Genomic DNA, 15,273 nt, shown 5'->3' on the forward strand with positions numbered 1-15,273 from the left:
GCTGTACAAGCAATGATCACACGCACGGCACAGCGGACACACCAGGAACCGCGGTGTTGGCCGTCGAATGGCGCTAGCTGCGCAGCATTTGTGCACCGCCGCCGTCAGTGTCAGCCAGTTTGCCGTGGCATACGGAGCTCCATCGCAGTCTTTAACACTGGTAGCATGCCGCGACAGCGTGGACGTAAACCGTATGTGCAGTTGACGGACTTTGAGCGAGGGCGTACAGTGGGCATGCGGGAGGCCGGGTGGACGTACCGCCAAATTGCTCAACACGTGGGGTGTGAGGTCTCCACAGTACATCGATGTTGTCGCCAGTGGTCGGCGGAAGGTGCACGTGCCCGTCGACCTGGGACCGGACCGCAGCGACGCACGGATGCACGCCAAGACCGTAGGATCCTACGCAGTGCCGTAGAGGACCACACCGCCACTTCCCAGCAAATTAGGGACACTGTTGCTCCTGGGGTATCGGCGAGGACCATTTGCAACCGTCTCCATGAAGCTGGGCTACGGTCCCGCACACCGTTAGGCCGTCTTCCGCTCACGCCCCAACATCGTACAGGCCGCCTCCAGTGGTGTCGCGACAGGCGTGAATGGAGGGACGAATGGAGACGTGTCGTCTTCAGCGATGAGTCGCTTCTGCCTTGGTGCCAATGATGGTCGTATGCGTGTTTGGCGCCGTGCAGGTGAGCGCCACAATCAGGACTGCATACGACCGAGGCACACAGGGCCAACACCCGGCATCATGGTGTGGGGAGCGATCTCCTACACTGGCCGTACACCACTGGTGATCGTCGAGGGGACACTGAATAGTGCACGGTACATCCAAACCGTCATCGAACCCATCGTTCTACCATTCCTAGACCGGCAAGAGAACTTGCTGTTCCAACAGGACAATGCACGTCCGCATGTATCCCGTGCCACCCAACGTGGCCCACCCAAGGTGTAAGTCAACTACCCTGGCCAGCAAGATCTCCGGATCTGTCCCCCATTGAGCATGTTTGGGACTGGATGAAGCATCGTCTCACGCGGTCTGCACGTCCAGCACGAACGCTGGTCCAACTGAGGCGCCAGGTGGAAATGGCATGGCAAGCCGTTCCACAGGACTACATCCAGCATCTCTACAATCGTCTCCGTGGGAGAATAGCAGCCTGCATTGCTGCGAAAGGTGGATATACACTGTACTAGTGCCGACATTGTGCATGCTCTGTTGCCTGTGTCTATGTGCCTGTGGTTCTGTCAGTGTGATCATGTGATGTATCTGACCCCAAGAATGTGTCAATAAAGTTTCCCCTTCCTGGGACAATGAATTCACGGTGTTCTTATTTCAATTTCCAGGAGTGTATAAGTATGAATTTTAGATTACTGTAAATATTGTTGCAGTAAATGATGTAATCTTGTATCGCAGGAACTCCAGTCAATCAAAATCAATTTAAAGTCCTGAGTATTAGCACAGATAATGAAAAATATTAATGTATAAAGTTTCTGAGATATAAAATGGCACTATTTTATATAAATTTTAGTCAGTCTTTGCACCTTTTTTCAATACACTTATGATTTCTTAAGCCTTGAAACACATCTTGGTTTGTACTCTTTAAAGTTACTGTTAACATGGTACAGCAGAGGGTATGTAGTTAACTGCTGCATTTTACCGTTTTCTGTTCTATTAGTGGATGCCCCTCAAGATGAACAGCTGTTGGTTCATTTCTTTACAAGTACATATTTCTCTGATTTTATTGCCATGCTTCATGTACAATGTATGTTTGGGAGGAAGTAGTGTATTTCTTGGGTAGTCCGTAAATATTTAGAAGTCTTTGCATTACGCAGAATGCTTTTTTTGTGAATAAACTTACTTCAGATTCATTTAAGTGACCTGTGTTTCATCTTTTTTCCATTGATTTAAATTTTATTTTTCCTGATAAATTACTTCAGATACATACTCCTTAACAGTTTTTTTTCTGATTCCAGTGATAGATAATAGCTTAGCCAAAGATTATTCACATTTTCTCAAATATTTGTTTTGCTTAGGTTGAAGTTCAGCAGTCTGTCTTCACATCAGATGTCTTAACCTGCAAGTTTTCCTGCACTTCACAATAATTTTATAATTATGTGGACTCCTTGTAGAAAACTGTGTCGTCGGTGAATAGCTATGGAGATCGAATAATATCATCTATCACGTTATTCTTACGTGTCATAGATAATAATCGTAATTTAGCACTTTCTTGAGATGCACCCCAGGATATCATAGATTGTTACAATTTTTGTCCATTAAGAAGTTCTGTACCCGTTTTGGGATAGCACTCATGTAGCCATATGAAACTATTCATGGCCTAACACAAAATTTCAATTTCAGATTGCCTCTTCCTTGATCAGGAAAGTAGGAGACGCGATACTGGCGGAAGTAAAACTGTGAGGATGGGGCGTGAGTCATGCTTGGGTAGCTCAGATGGTAGAGCACTTGCCTGCGAAAGGCAAAGGTCCTGAGTTTGAGTCTCGGTCCGGCACACAGTTTTAATCTGCCAGGAAGTTTTTTTTACCTCTTTCTTGCTTTTCTACAATGTCTGCTGCATGCCATTCTCAACTGGTACCACAGTTAAAAAGATTATAACCAAAACCTGCAGGTTGGTTGGACTCAAAAAATTTCCGAAATCGTTCTCCACTACACCCTTTATCCCGGGAGCGCTAGTTCATCAGAATACGCAGGAAAGGCTGTGGAGGTTGGAAATGTAGGGGAGAGATTCTGTTAGGTTCAGGCTGGATGCCTGGTCCATGAGACATGTTCAGAGAGCTCTGTCGACAGAGCACTGCCGTTGTAGGGTAAAGAGTTTTAAAATGTCAAAAATGTAACCTGCTGTCTGGTTTACAGTAGCAGGTCATGGAAACACTTATACAAATGTGAAATTTTGAACAGTATGCAGAGTACGGGAGTATATAATATATTCACATTGTGATTATTTCAGCTTACTTATATTCAGTATGCACTTGATGAAAGTCACCGAACTGCCCGTCCAAAGGAATTGTGGACCACCAAATACAGAACAAATTAATTGGAATCTAATCTACATCAAAAAATTAACATAAATTTTAAAGAAAAATATAAAATCTAATTATTATATTACCAAAATATTACTGCTGTGAACCAGTTGCAGACTCTGAATGACTCAAGCCCTACCACTCGTTCAATTAAACTACAAACTATTCCTTAACAGCTACATCAGACTCACATTATCAAATATAGCTTGGTAAAACTCAAGTCTGATGGCGTCCATATACCACTATTGAAATATCACTTTCAATTACTAACTTTACACAAAAAAATGTAATTAATAATGATACTTTTGGATTTTGTGTCAATAGAATTCATGTACAGTGATTACAGAGTTCACAGTAAGTACATTATGTTATCTTTCATGCGCTTCAGGACCGTCTGGTGAGTGTTATTTGCTGTAGTTTTCATTCTCCTGCACTGTAGAACTGCATCGTGTAGAATGCCTGCAATTGTAAATAAAGACCACCCCATGAGTGATACACAAAACATGTTTCACACTGACCTACCTGTTGGATGATGCCCAAAAAGTGATGTGTTCTTGTCCTTGAAAATGTCTTGTATAGTGTTGTGCAGTCCAGCTTTCATGTTATCTTCAGAATTCGATCATTGAATTTTGCTTTTTGCTAACCTGTCATCTTTGTGCCATGTTCCTTTATCAGAGACTACAGTTTCTATATTGTTATTGCTCCCTGTCCTGTCAGCATCATAAGTGGGGCATTGCAGTACATCATTTTCTGGTGTGCCCAGTACACAGCAGTCGTGTAGGATTGTTTTTCACTTCTTAATCCTATGTGAGTATACTGCATAGGGGCCATGCCCCATAAGAATATGAATAATTCCCTGATTGTGGATAATGTAATCCACCTTCATTCTTTCCATGATCATTGGGAAAATTTCACCCACCCTATGACTCACATCTGATGTGTTCCAGTCACGTTGCTGTTTGTCTAACTTCCACTACTTCAGTCGTGTATTAGTGTCAACATTAGACCCTACTGTTTGTTGGAGATTAGCTTAGTTTCCAACCCACACCGAATAACATGCTGCCTTGTATCGATCTGTGACATCCACAGGAAAGATGCCTGATGTGACAAATAGTGTCCTGGTGGGAATGGTACCGAAGGCCCCCGCCAACCACAGGTGCACATCCTTCACTACCTGTCATCAGATGGTTGTATACTGCTGATGACACAGCCAGTACACTCACACACTTGCCGCGTCCGCAGCTCATGGTCTCACGGTCGCGTTCTCGCTTCACGAGCATGGGGTCCCAGGTTCGATTCCCGGTGGGGTCAGGGATTTTCACCTGCCTCGAGATGACTGTGTGTTTGTGTTGTCCTCATCAATTCATCATAATTCATAAAAGTGGCGAGATTGGATTGAGCAAAGCTTGGGAATTTGTACGGTTGCTGATAACCGCGCAGTTGAGCACCCCACAAACCAAACGTCGCACACTTGCCGTGAAACCAACTATGGAGAAGAAAATGGCATTGTGGTGGAATCTCGTAGCATGCAGGGGAAGTTTGCTGGATCTACACATGCTATCTTCTGCATAATCTTATGTGTTTCTTGCCTAGCTTGAACTCTGTTATCCAAGAAAGTTCTTCTTTCATCCAACAACACTCCCAAGTAATGTATTGCATTGCTGCGATGTATAGGAGACCAATCCAAGGTTATTGTAGGATTTTTTGTAGATTATGCATGCTCTTTTAATAAAACGTAAGTGGTCTTTTATGTGCAGCTATAACTAATTCATTAACTGTTTAATCATGATTGCATTCACTGCATCAAAACTTTGACTATTTAGTTTAATCTACTCACACAGGCAAATGCACACAGAAACTGCCTCTGGTCTTCGGGGCCAGCTGAACCTACTGATGCCGGGTGTTGGCTTCGTGCCAAGATGTAATAATTATATTTTAATATTGACCAACTAGGATCACGTAACCATTTCATTTCACTTCTTTCCTTGTTTCTGTTTTTCCAGTACTCCATCTCCCCATCTCCATCTACTCTCTGCATACAATGTTGTCTTTTCCTTTCTTGTATTCATGTCGTTCCCAATTTCTAATTTCTTTTGCATTGAAGGCCCCCTAAATTTAATATTTTATTCTTGAAAAGATTTCTGTCTGTTATTTCTGATTCTTTGGTGTTGTTTCGTTCTAGGTATGTCCTTATTTCTGTAATCCATGCTATTGTCGATTTCTTCTTCCGAAATACAGGAATATTTGTACTGTGAATCTGTTCTCATTCATTCAGTAGAGGTGTTCAAAAAAGATTAGAAGTTTAGCAATTATGTCTGATATTTTCTCATTTTCCAGCAATCTGTAGTTTGTATTCCACCCATTATTTTTTTGACTATCCATATTTCAGATACCTCTATTCTGTCCAGCTTATAGGCCATTGTTAGGCATTCACATGCATATAAACAATATGGTCGTACCACTGTGGTATAGTGTGTTAGTTTGGTTTTTCTAGATAAGCATTTTTTATTGTAAATGTTCTTTGTCAAACCGTGTGCTCCCTCCATTTTTTAACTCTTACATCTACTGCATATTTGTCTAGTTCATTCTGTTGTATATTTCCTCTGAGATATTTGAATTTACTTTCTTGCTATATTTCACACATCTGTATTTTTATGAATTTTGGTGCATTTTTTTAATACACACATCAAAAAAAGTTTTGCATCCCTCCGGTTCCCAGAACTAATGATAGACATTGACTGTAGATATTGTATCACAGACACAGTCCCTTTGACTGTTCAGAGATGTCACTAAACCTGCCCAAAGATGTAAACAACCATGCATGAGCAACGCCTTTTAGATGGAGAGGGTCCGACAGCCGATCAGTTCCAGTCATTCCAACAGGAAGGAGGTACACAGCTCGTGTTGTTTGTAGTTCAACCAAGCCTAGATGGTCAATACCATGGTTCAATCACGTCCACATTGTTACTTTGTGCCAGGAAGGGCTCTCAACAACAGAAGTGTCCAGGCGTCTTGGAGTGAATCAAAGCAATGTTGTTCGGACATGGAGGAAGTATAGAGTGTCAGGAACTGTCAATGACATGCTTCGCTTAGGCCGTCCAAGGGCTACTACTGCAGTGGATGACCACTACCTACGAATTATGGCTCAGAGGAACCCTGACAGCAATGTCACCATGTTGAATAATACTTTTTGTGCAGCCACAGGATGTCGTGTCACAACTCAAACTGTGCGCAATAGGCTGCATGATGCACAACTTCCATGCAGCACGGTACAGATGGGCCCAACAACTTGCCAAATGGACCGCTCAGGATTGGCATCATGTTCTCTTCACCGATGAGTGTCGCATGTGCCTTCAAGCAGACATTCATCAGAGACGTGTTTGGAGGCAACCCGGTCAGGCTGAATGCCTTACACACTGTCCAGTGAGTGCAGGAAGGTGGGGCTTCCCTAATGTTTTGGGATGGCATTGTGTGGGGCTGACGTACGCCCCTGGTGGTGATGGAAGGCACCGTAACGGCTGTACGATACATGAATGCCATCCTCCGACTGATAGTGCAACCATATTGGCAGCATATTGGCAAGCCATTAGTCTTCATGGATGAAAATTCGTGTCCCTATCATGCACATCTTGTGAATGACTTCCTTCAGGATAATGACATGACATGAACCCTATCGAACATGCCTGGGATAGACAGAAAAGGGCTGTTAATGGACGACGTGACCCACCAAGCACTCTGAGGGATCTACGCTAAATCGCCATTGAGGAGTGGGACAATTTGGACCAACAGCACCTTGGTGAACTTGTGGATTGTGTGCCACGATGAATACAGGTATGCATCAATGCAAGAGAACATGCTACTGGGTATTAGAGGTACTGGTGTGTACAGCAATCTGGATCACCACCTCTGAAGGTCTCGCTATATGATGGTACAACATGCAGTGTGTGGTTTTCATGAGCAACAAAAAGGGCTGAAATGATGTTTATATTGATCTCTATTCCAATTTTCTGTACAGGTTCTGGAACCAAGCCGATGCAAAACTTTTTTTGATGTGTGTATTTGTCATGAAATTTTGAGACCAATACTATTTGTTGTTTCCTCCAGAAGGTTTATTTGAGTGACTGTGTCTGTCAGATTATCTGCAAATATTGCAAAATTGTCTGCAAAAACCAGGCAGTTTACCTAAATTCCATTTGTTTCCCTTCCCAAAATTATTAGCTCAGTTTTGTGATTCTTTAGCTCCAAAATCCATATCCTTTCAATTTTTTGTGCATTATAGTTAAACAGTAAAGGTATAAACCATCTCCTTGTCTAATACCAGTTTTTATTGCAGCTGGCTGGGGTAGTGCTCCCATAAATTTGATTTTAGGTATTGTCTTTGTGAGAGTTTCATGAATTATGTTTGCTGGTTTTACTTTAACACTCTATTCTGTAATGATTTTATCTCTTGTCTCTGTCTATGGAATCAAATGCTTTTGTGAAATCAATAAATGATACTAATATCTGTTGTAGAATTTTAGAACATGTTTTTTGCTCGCGTATCATGTCGTTTCTGGAAGCCCAGAATCTACTCTGTAGGAATCAACATGGATTCCGGAAACAGCGATCGTGTGAGATCCAACTCGCTTTATTTGTTCATGAGACCCAGAAAATATAAGACACAGGCTCCCAGGTAGATGCTATTTTCCTTGACTTCCGGAAGGCGTTCGATACAGTTCCGCACTGTCGCCTGATAAACAAAGTAAGAGCCTATGGAATATCAGACCAGCTGTGTGGCTGGATTGAAGAGTTTTTAGGAAACAGAACACAGCATGTTGTTCTCAATGGAGAGACGTCTACAGATGTTAAAGTAACATCTGGCGTGCCACAGGGGAGTGTTATGGGACCATTGCTTTTCACAATATATATAAATGACCTAGTAGATAGTGTCGGAAGTTCCATGTGGATTCTCTGTAGTATACAGAGAAGTTGCAGCATTAGAAAATTGTAGCGAAATGCAGGAAGATCTGCAGCGGATAGGCACTTGGTGCAGGGAGTGGCAACTGCCCCTTAACATGGACAAATGTAATGTATTGCAAATACATAGAAAGAAGGATCCTTTATTGTATGATTATATGATAGCGGAACAAACACTGGTAGCAGTTACTTCTGTAAAATATCTGGGAGTATGCATGCGGAACGATCTGAAGTGGAATGATCATATAAAATTCATTGTTGGTAAGGCGGGTACCAGGTTGAGATTCATTGGGAGAGCCCTTAGAAAATGTAGTCCATCAACAAAGGAGGTGTCTTACAAAACACTCGTTCGACCTATACTTGAGTATTGCTCGTCAGTGTGGGATCCGTACCAGATCAGGTTGACGGAGGAGATAGAGAAGATCCAAAGAAGAGCGGCGCGTTTCGTCACAGGGTTATTTGGTAAGCGCGATAGCGTTATGGAGATGTGAAGCAAACTCAAGTGGCAGACTCTGCAAGAGAGGCGCTCTGCATCGCGGTGTAGCTTGCTGACCAGGTTTCGAGAGGGTGCGTTTCTGGATGAGATATCGGATATATTGCTTCCCCATACTTATACCTCCCAAGGAGATCACTAACGTAAAATTAGAGAGATTCGAGGGCGCACGGAGGCTTTCCGGCAGTCGTTCTTCCCGCGAATCATACGTGACTGGAACAGGAAAGGGAGGTAATGACAGTGGCACGTAAAGTGCGCTCTGCCACACACTGTTGGGTGGCTTGCGGAGTATAAATGTAGATGTAGATATAGGTTTGCTGGTTAACACTGTGGCAAATTAATGGTTTTAGGTTAAATATCTGTTCTGTGCAGAATCTTCCCTTTCGAAAACCTCTCTCATATTCTCCCAGTTGGTTGCCTAAAGTTTCTACCACTCTGTCCAGGAGCATTTTGGATAATATTTCATGTGCCACTGGGAGAAGTGACACTCTTCTAAAATTGTTGACATTTTGTTTTTGTCTCTGTTTTTGTGTAGCAGATGGATTAACACAATTTTCCTCTCTTCTGGAATCTTTTCAGTTTTCCAAATGTTCTCAAAAAACAGTTCTAGATCATTTAATAATCTTTGGTTCTGACCATTTCAATAATTTTGTTTCAATGTGGAGCCTTCACCACTTGCGTTATTGTTTTTGTGTGATTTGATGGCTTCATGAATTTCATGCTTTGTTGGTGTTCATGGTGTTCACAAATAGAGAAAAGGAATAACACACAGATATATTCATAGATGAAATAAGACTGGAAGAAATTACCAGTAACAAATTTTTGGGGATTACAGTTGACAATAAGCTCCAGTGGAGTCAACATATAGATAATATTTGCTGTAAATTAAGCACTGCAATATTTGTTATGAAACGGCTTGCACATTATGCCAACAAGGAGCTTCTACGTACAGTGTACCATGCTCTATTTGAGCCATAACTGCAATATGGAATTACTGTTTTTGGAGAAATTCCGGCAGCATAAATACAAAAAGAATGTTTATATTGCAAAAAACGCTGTTAGGACCATCTTAACAAGAAACAAAGAGACTCATGCAGAACTGTTTTCCATAGTCTAAAAATACTGATATTTCCACCTTTGTACATTTACGGAATAATAATATCATTAATAAAAGGAAATCCACTACTAGAAAGAAGTTCAGATGTATATACAGTTGAAACAAGAAATAAAGGCCAGCTGAGAAATATACACCACCAACTCTGAGTTGCTGAAAGAGGTCCTTGATACTCAGGTGTCAGACTCATAAAGTGCCTTCCAAAGAGTTTACTGGACAATGTGTGCAAAAAGACTTTCCAGAAACTTATAAAGGATTCCTTAATGGGAAAAGAATTTTATAGTGTAGAAGAGTATGTGTATCAATGAATAAAAAATGATATTACTGTTATGGAAGTACTGTAACTAATTGAACATACTATGATATGTAAATAACTTGAGAATACTGAGAGAAAAATGTAAATATGAATATAATGTAGTATGTAAATAATTTTCAAGACCTAAAAAACAGTTGAAAAATGTATGCAACATAATTATAAGTATTGCCACTTTGATGAATTTATAAATAGGTTAAATATTGCAAGAAAATAGGTTTTAGTTGACTTGTTCTATATTACAAGTACACACTTGTAGAAAACGTAATCAGATGGGACCAAATGTTCTATTGATTTTTGGATTATTTTTTATGTTTCTTTTCCTGATTGTCTGAATTCTCTAAATGTATGGTGTGGGTTTGCACGAGTGCGCGCGCCCCCCCCCCCCCCCCCCCCCACACACACACACACACCTCCATTTTCTCCAATTTTGTGCTCTTTGTTCTAGTGCCTCTTCACATGCTTTATTCCATCATTATTCTTGGCCAGTGCTAAAGTTTTCTCTGCTGCTTTGTACCTGAAGTTCGTGCCAATCAACTTGTTTTGTTGTCTCAGTATCTTCTCTAATTTTTTTTCTCTATATTTTCAATTATAATATTAGGTGTAGTTGTGTTGTATCTAATTACTTTCCTGGTTGTATTTTGTGTTTTAGCTGGTAGAAATCATTTTTTAATCTTAGAGAGATAATGACCTCACTCAAATTACCCATTTCTGATTATTGCAATGTTCACAATTTCCGTGATATGTCTTTTAGATATGGGTTTATGATCCAATTGAAATTCTCCTAGGTTTGTAGATATTGAAATTTTGGCTTTTCTTGGCATTTTGCAAAAATGTGTGGACATCAGTTTTAACTGGAACATTTTACACATATCGATCGATATTCCGTCATTTCTGTTTATTCTTTAAGTCTGCTGGGTCTTCACCTGTTGTATTCCTAAATTTCTTTTCCTTTCAAAATTGTGCATTAAAGTCGCTGAGAAGTATTTTAACATTTTTTTGGTTATGTTGGAGATTTCAGATTCTAAAAGATCCCAAAATTGATTTACATGCTACACATTTCTTCCGTTATCATTTATAGGTGCATGTAACAATGAAAACAGTCAATTATTGATAAAATTATTTAATTGGGTAGATAAAAAGTCTACTCACTAAGTGGCAGCAGAACACACACATAAAAGGCTGTTGTGATTGGCAAGCTTTGAGAGCCAGTGGCTCCTCCTTCAGGCAGAAGGGTTGAAGGGGAAGGAAGGAGGGCAAAGGAAAAGGACTGAAGAGATCTAGGAAAAGGGATAGATTTTGGGAAAGTCACCTAGAACCGTGGGTCAGGCGAGACTTACCTTACGGGATGAGAAGGAAAGACTGATTGTTGGGAACTGCCTCAGACACAATATGAAAACCTGCGAGCTTAAAGATGGAAGACAGAGATTACTACTAAAACATCATGCATGAGTTAATAAGAGTGGGAAGCTAAGGGCATTGTAAGTAACGGAGGTGGGAGGAGGCGGTGAAAAATAGATGGGAAAGACAATGAAAGATGTAGAAAACTAAAACGGAGTGAAGCAAAGAGTAGTTACAGTGAAGAAAAGATGAGACAGAAGAAATTAATGTAAATTAAGGCCAGGTGGATAGCGAGAACCAAGGACATTTTGTAGTGGTAATTCCCACCTGCAGAGTTTGAGAAACAAGTCCTTGGTTCTCGCCAACTGGTGGTAATTGCCTAATTACAACCCTCTTTTATTTGTGTGTTCTGTCACTGCTTGGTGAGTAGATTTTTTATCTATCCAGTTAAATTATGTTGTTTAAATTCCTTCTGAATCATATTATAATGTTGTTACATAGCAAATTTGCAGTACCCATTACTTATGCAACTGCATAATATATATTGAGAATTCTCATCATTCCATTCATTTTTAAAGGGTTGCGATGATACATAAATAGACTGCCTCTTTCTATCCAAATAGCCGCAGTTACCCCAGCCTCAGTCTATGGTAACATACTATCCCCACACCCTCCACCCAACAGTTTCCAGCCCTTCTGCCCTATCATCTCCCCATTCTCATGTCCCACCCTGTTTATCTGCAGCCCTCTACCATTGCATCCACCTGTCTTACCCACTCCTTTCCTTTTTTTCTCCATCTCCCTGCCCCACAACCTCCTGACCCGTGCAGTACTATCCCTTCACCTTCCCCACCCCCTCCAAATTCCTGCTTGTATCCCACGTGATGTTGCGTTCTGGCCTGAGATGCTGGTGTTGGTGGTCACGTGCGCGCGCGTTTTTGTGTGTGTGTGTGTGTGTGTGTGTGTGTGTGTGTGTGTGTGTGTGTGTGTGTGTGTGTCTGTGTGTGTGTGTGTGTGTGTGTGTGTGTCTGTGTGTGTGTGTGTGTGTGTGTGTGTGTTTTACTGACGAAGGCTGTAGGCTGTATGTGAGTGTCTTTTAATCCTGTCTATCTGCAACTAGACATGTCTTCTTTACGGTAAGTAGCAATCTATCTTTTCCCAAGTTCTTGATATTCCTACCTGGAGTTTTCATTGTTTGAATATTTATGCAGCTTCTCTCATATAGTATGTCATTACAGATAATTGCATCATCTGCAAAAATCCTGATGTTACTGTTAATATTGTCTGCAAGATCATTGATATACATGAACAGCAAGGATCCCGACACACTACCCTGGGGCACACCCGATGTTACTTCTACATCTGACAATGACTCTCCATGCTGGGTCCTCCCTACCAAAAAGTCATCAATCCAGTCACAAATTTCACTTGATACCCCATATGATTGCACCTTTGACAATAAGTGTAGGTGCGGTACTGAGTCAGATGCTTTTTGGAAATCAAGAAACACTACATCTACATGGTTGTCTTGATCCAAAGTTTTCTGTATGTCATGTGAGAAAAGTGAGAGTTGAGTTTCACGTGATCGGTGTTTTTGAAATCCATGTTGGTTGGCACTGAGGAGGTCATTTGTTCAAGACACCTCATTTTGTTTGAGCTCAGAATATGTTCAGATTCTACAACAAATTGATGTCAAGGATATTGGACACCAGTTTTGTGGGTCACTTCTACTACCCTTCTTGTAGACAGTTGTGACCTCTGCCTTTTTCCAAGAACTGGGCACAGTTTGTTGTTCAAGGGATCTACTGTAGATTTAGTTAGAAGAGGAGCTAACTCAGCTGCAAATTCAGTATAGAATCTGACAGGGATCCGTTTCTCAACACCACTGACACTAATACGTTTTTCATTCATCTTTGCAGTGTTACAAGAATTAAAGTGGAGCAATTCTCTTGGGTTTTCCTTTGTAAAGCAGCATTTGAAAAGGGAGTTAAGCTTTCAGCTTTGGCTTTGCTACTCTGTTTTCAGTTCCTGTCTCATTCATGAGGGACTGGACACTAACTTTGGTGCCGCTAACAGTCATTACACACGACCAGAATTTCTTTGGATTTTGTGAAATGTCATTTGACAATATTCTGCTATGATAGTCATTGATGGCATCATGCATTGTTGTTTTGATGGCCAAACACGTTTCATTCAGCATCTCTGTCTACTTCCCTGTGCTTTGTTTTACACGTACATGTTGTTTTCAACACAGCAACAGAAACACATTTACATGGCAATATTGTGCTCATAAAAAACCATGAATGGACAGAAAAATTTTCTTTTGGAGGCTACATGAAGTATTTGTACCAGCTGGGAGAAAGCTGAAGAAGAAAAAGGCTCCACTGGAATCTATTATAATTGATTATGCTCCCAGTCATCTTTAGGATGTGGCTGTAAGTCCTGATGTTATGCAAGCACCTTTCCACCCAACGTAACAGGCATGATTCAGCCCATGAGCTAGGGAATTTTGGAACCAATTAAACATCATTATCAACATGCACATCTTGTCTCTTTGTTGAACAAATGTGAAAATGACTGTGTTGAAGGTGTAGAAAACAATCAACTTAAGTGATGTTGTTTTCTAACCTGCAGAAGCATAGGATAAAGTGGAAAACACTACCATAATGAAGAGTTGGAAAAAAGTGTAGCTAACCATTGATACAGATTTAAAGTCAATACTGTGCAACAACAATGAGCCAGTCAATTTGGAATCATCCATTGCTGACTCTTTGTACATTGACATGCTCCACAAGCTTCCAGGAGGAGGAGAAACTGGTGAAGATGATATTGCTGAGTGGCTGAATAAGGAAAACTGAGAGATATACCAAACTTAAAAACATATGAAGAAATAATCAAAAGTGTACACAAAAGTAATGATGAAAGTGATGAAGAAAAGGACATACGAGGAGAGAGCTTGAAGAGTTCTCACACTACTGGTGCAGAAGCTGCAGACATCTTCTTGGAGTTCATTATACAACAACCAGGTACATGCAGTACCAATATAGCACTTCCAAAGCATTGCATGAAAAAGTATCCCACTGTTGCATATCATCATTGCAACAACTAAAAATTTAGGCCATGTTTCACAATGAGTGAAACTTGTGTGTATGTACACACTCAAGGATAAGTCTTCTATGAAAATGAATGTATCTTTGAATTTAATAAAGTATAGCCCCTATGTGTTTAAACTAAGTTTCAGACATAATAATCTGGGACATTCACTAACCCAGCACCAAATGACCAGATTAGCGAGAGTCCAGTGTAATAACAACAATAATTTCTACAGGGCGTGAGTCATGCTTGGGTAGCTCAGTTAGTAGAGCACTTGCACGCAAAAGGCAAAGGTCCCGAGTTTGAGTCTCACAGTTTTAGTCTGCCTGGAAGTTTCATATCAGCGCACATTCCGCTGCAGAGTGAAAATCTCATTCTGGAAACATCCTCCAGGCTGTGGCTAAGCCATGTCTCCGCAATATCATTTCTTTCAGGAGTGCTAGTCTTGCAAGGTTTGCAGGTGAGCTTCTGTAAAGTTTGAAAGGTAGGAGACGAGGTAATGGTAGAAGTAAAGCTATGAGGACAGGGCATAAATCGTGCTTGGGTAGCTCAGTTGGTAGAGCACTTGGCCACGAAAGGCAAAGGTCCCGAGTCTGGCACACAGTTTTAATCTACCAGGAAGTTTTAATAATTTCTACTAGCTGTTGAACAGTCAGGTATTGTGTAGTGTCCTTCAAAGCAAGTCAGCAGGTAATGAAATGGGAAAGTAAAGAAGGTGTTCTATCCTGTCAGCCTGTTCTGCGTGCCTCCCTCCACTCCTAAACTTGCCCTTTCACATTGTTATAGTGTCTTCTGTGTCAGCAGAATGAAAATCATTTGAGAAAATAGCATTTTACTTTAGCAATTGCCTGCCAATATTACACAAAACCATTGAAAAGTGGCATCCTTTGCTGAAAATGAAGGCATCATGCTGGCAGCAACTGTGTGTGT

The 15,273-nt window shown here is 41.0% G+C and overlaps 1 protein-coding gene across 1 annotated transcript in view; it reads left to right on the forward strand.

Moving 5' to 3' along the window:
* The window catches only part of LOC124711571 (zinc finger SWIM domain-containing protein 7-like), a 57,703-nt gene that overhangs the window by 39,850 nt on the left and 2,580 nt on the right, over positions 1 to 15,273 (forward strand). The window lies entirely within an intron of this gene.

This window comes from Schistocerca piceifrons, chromosome 8 (genome assembly GCF_021461385.2).
Source record: "Schistocerca piceifrons isolate TAMUIC-IGC-003096 chromosome 8, iqSchPice1.1, whole genome shotgun sequence".
Classification (NCBI taxonomy): domain Eukaryota; kingdom Metazoa; phylum Arthropoda; class Insecta; order Orthoptera; family Acrididae; genus Schistocerca; species Schistocerca piceifrons.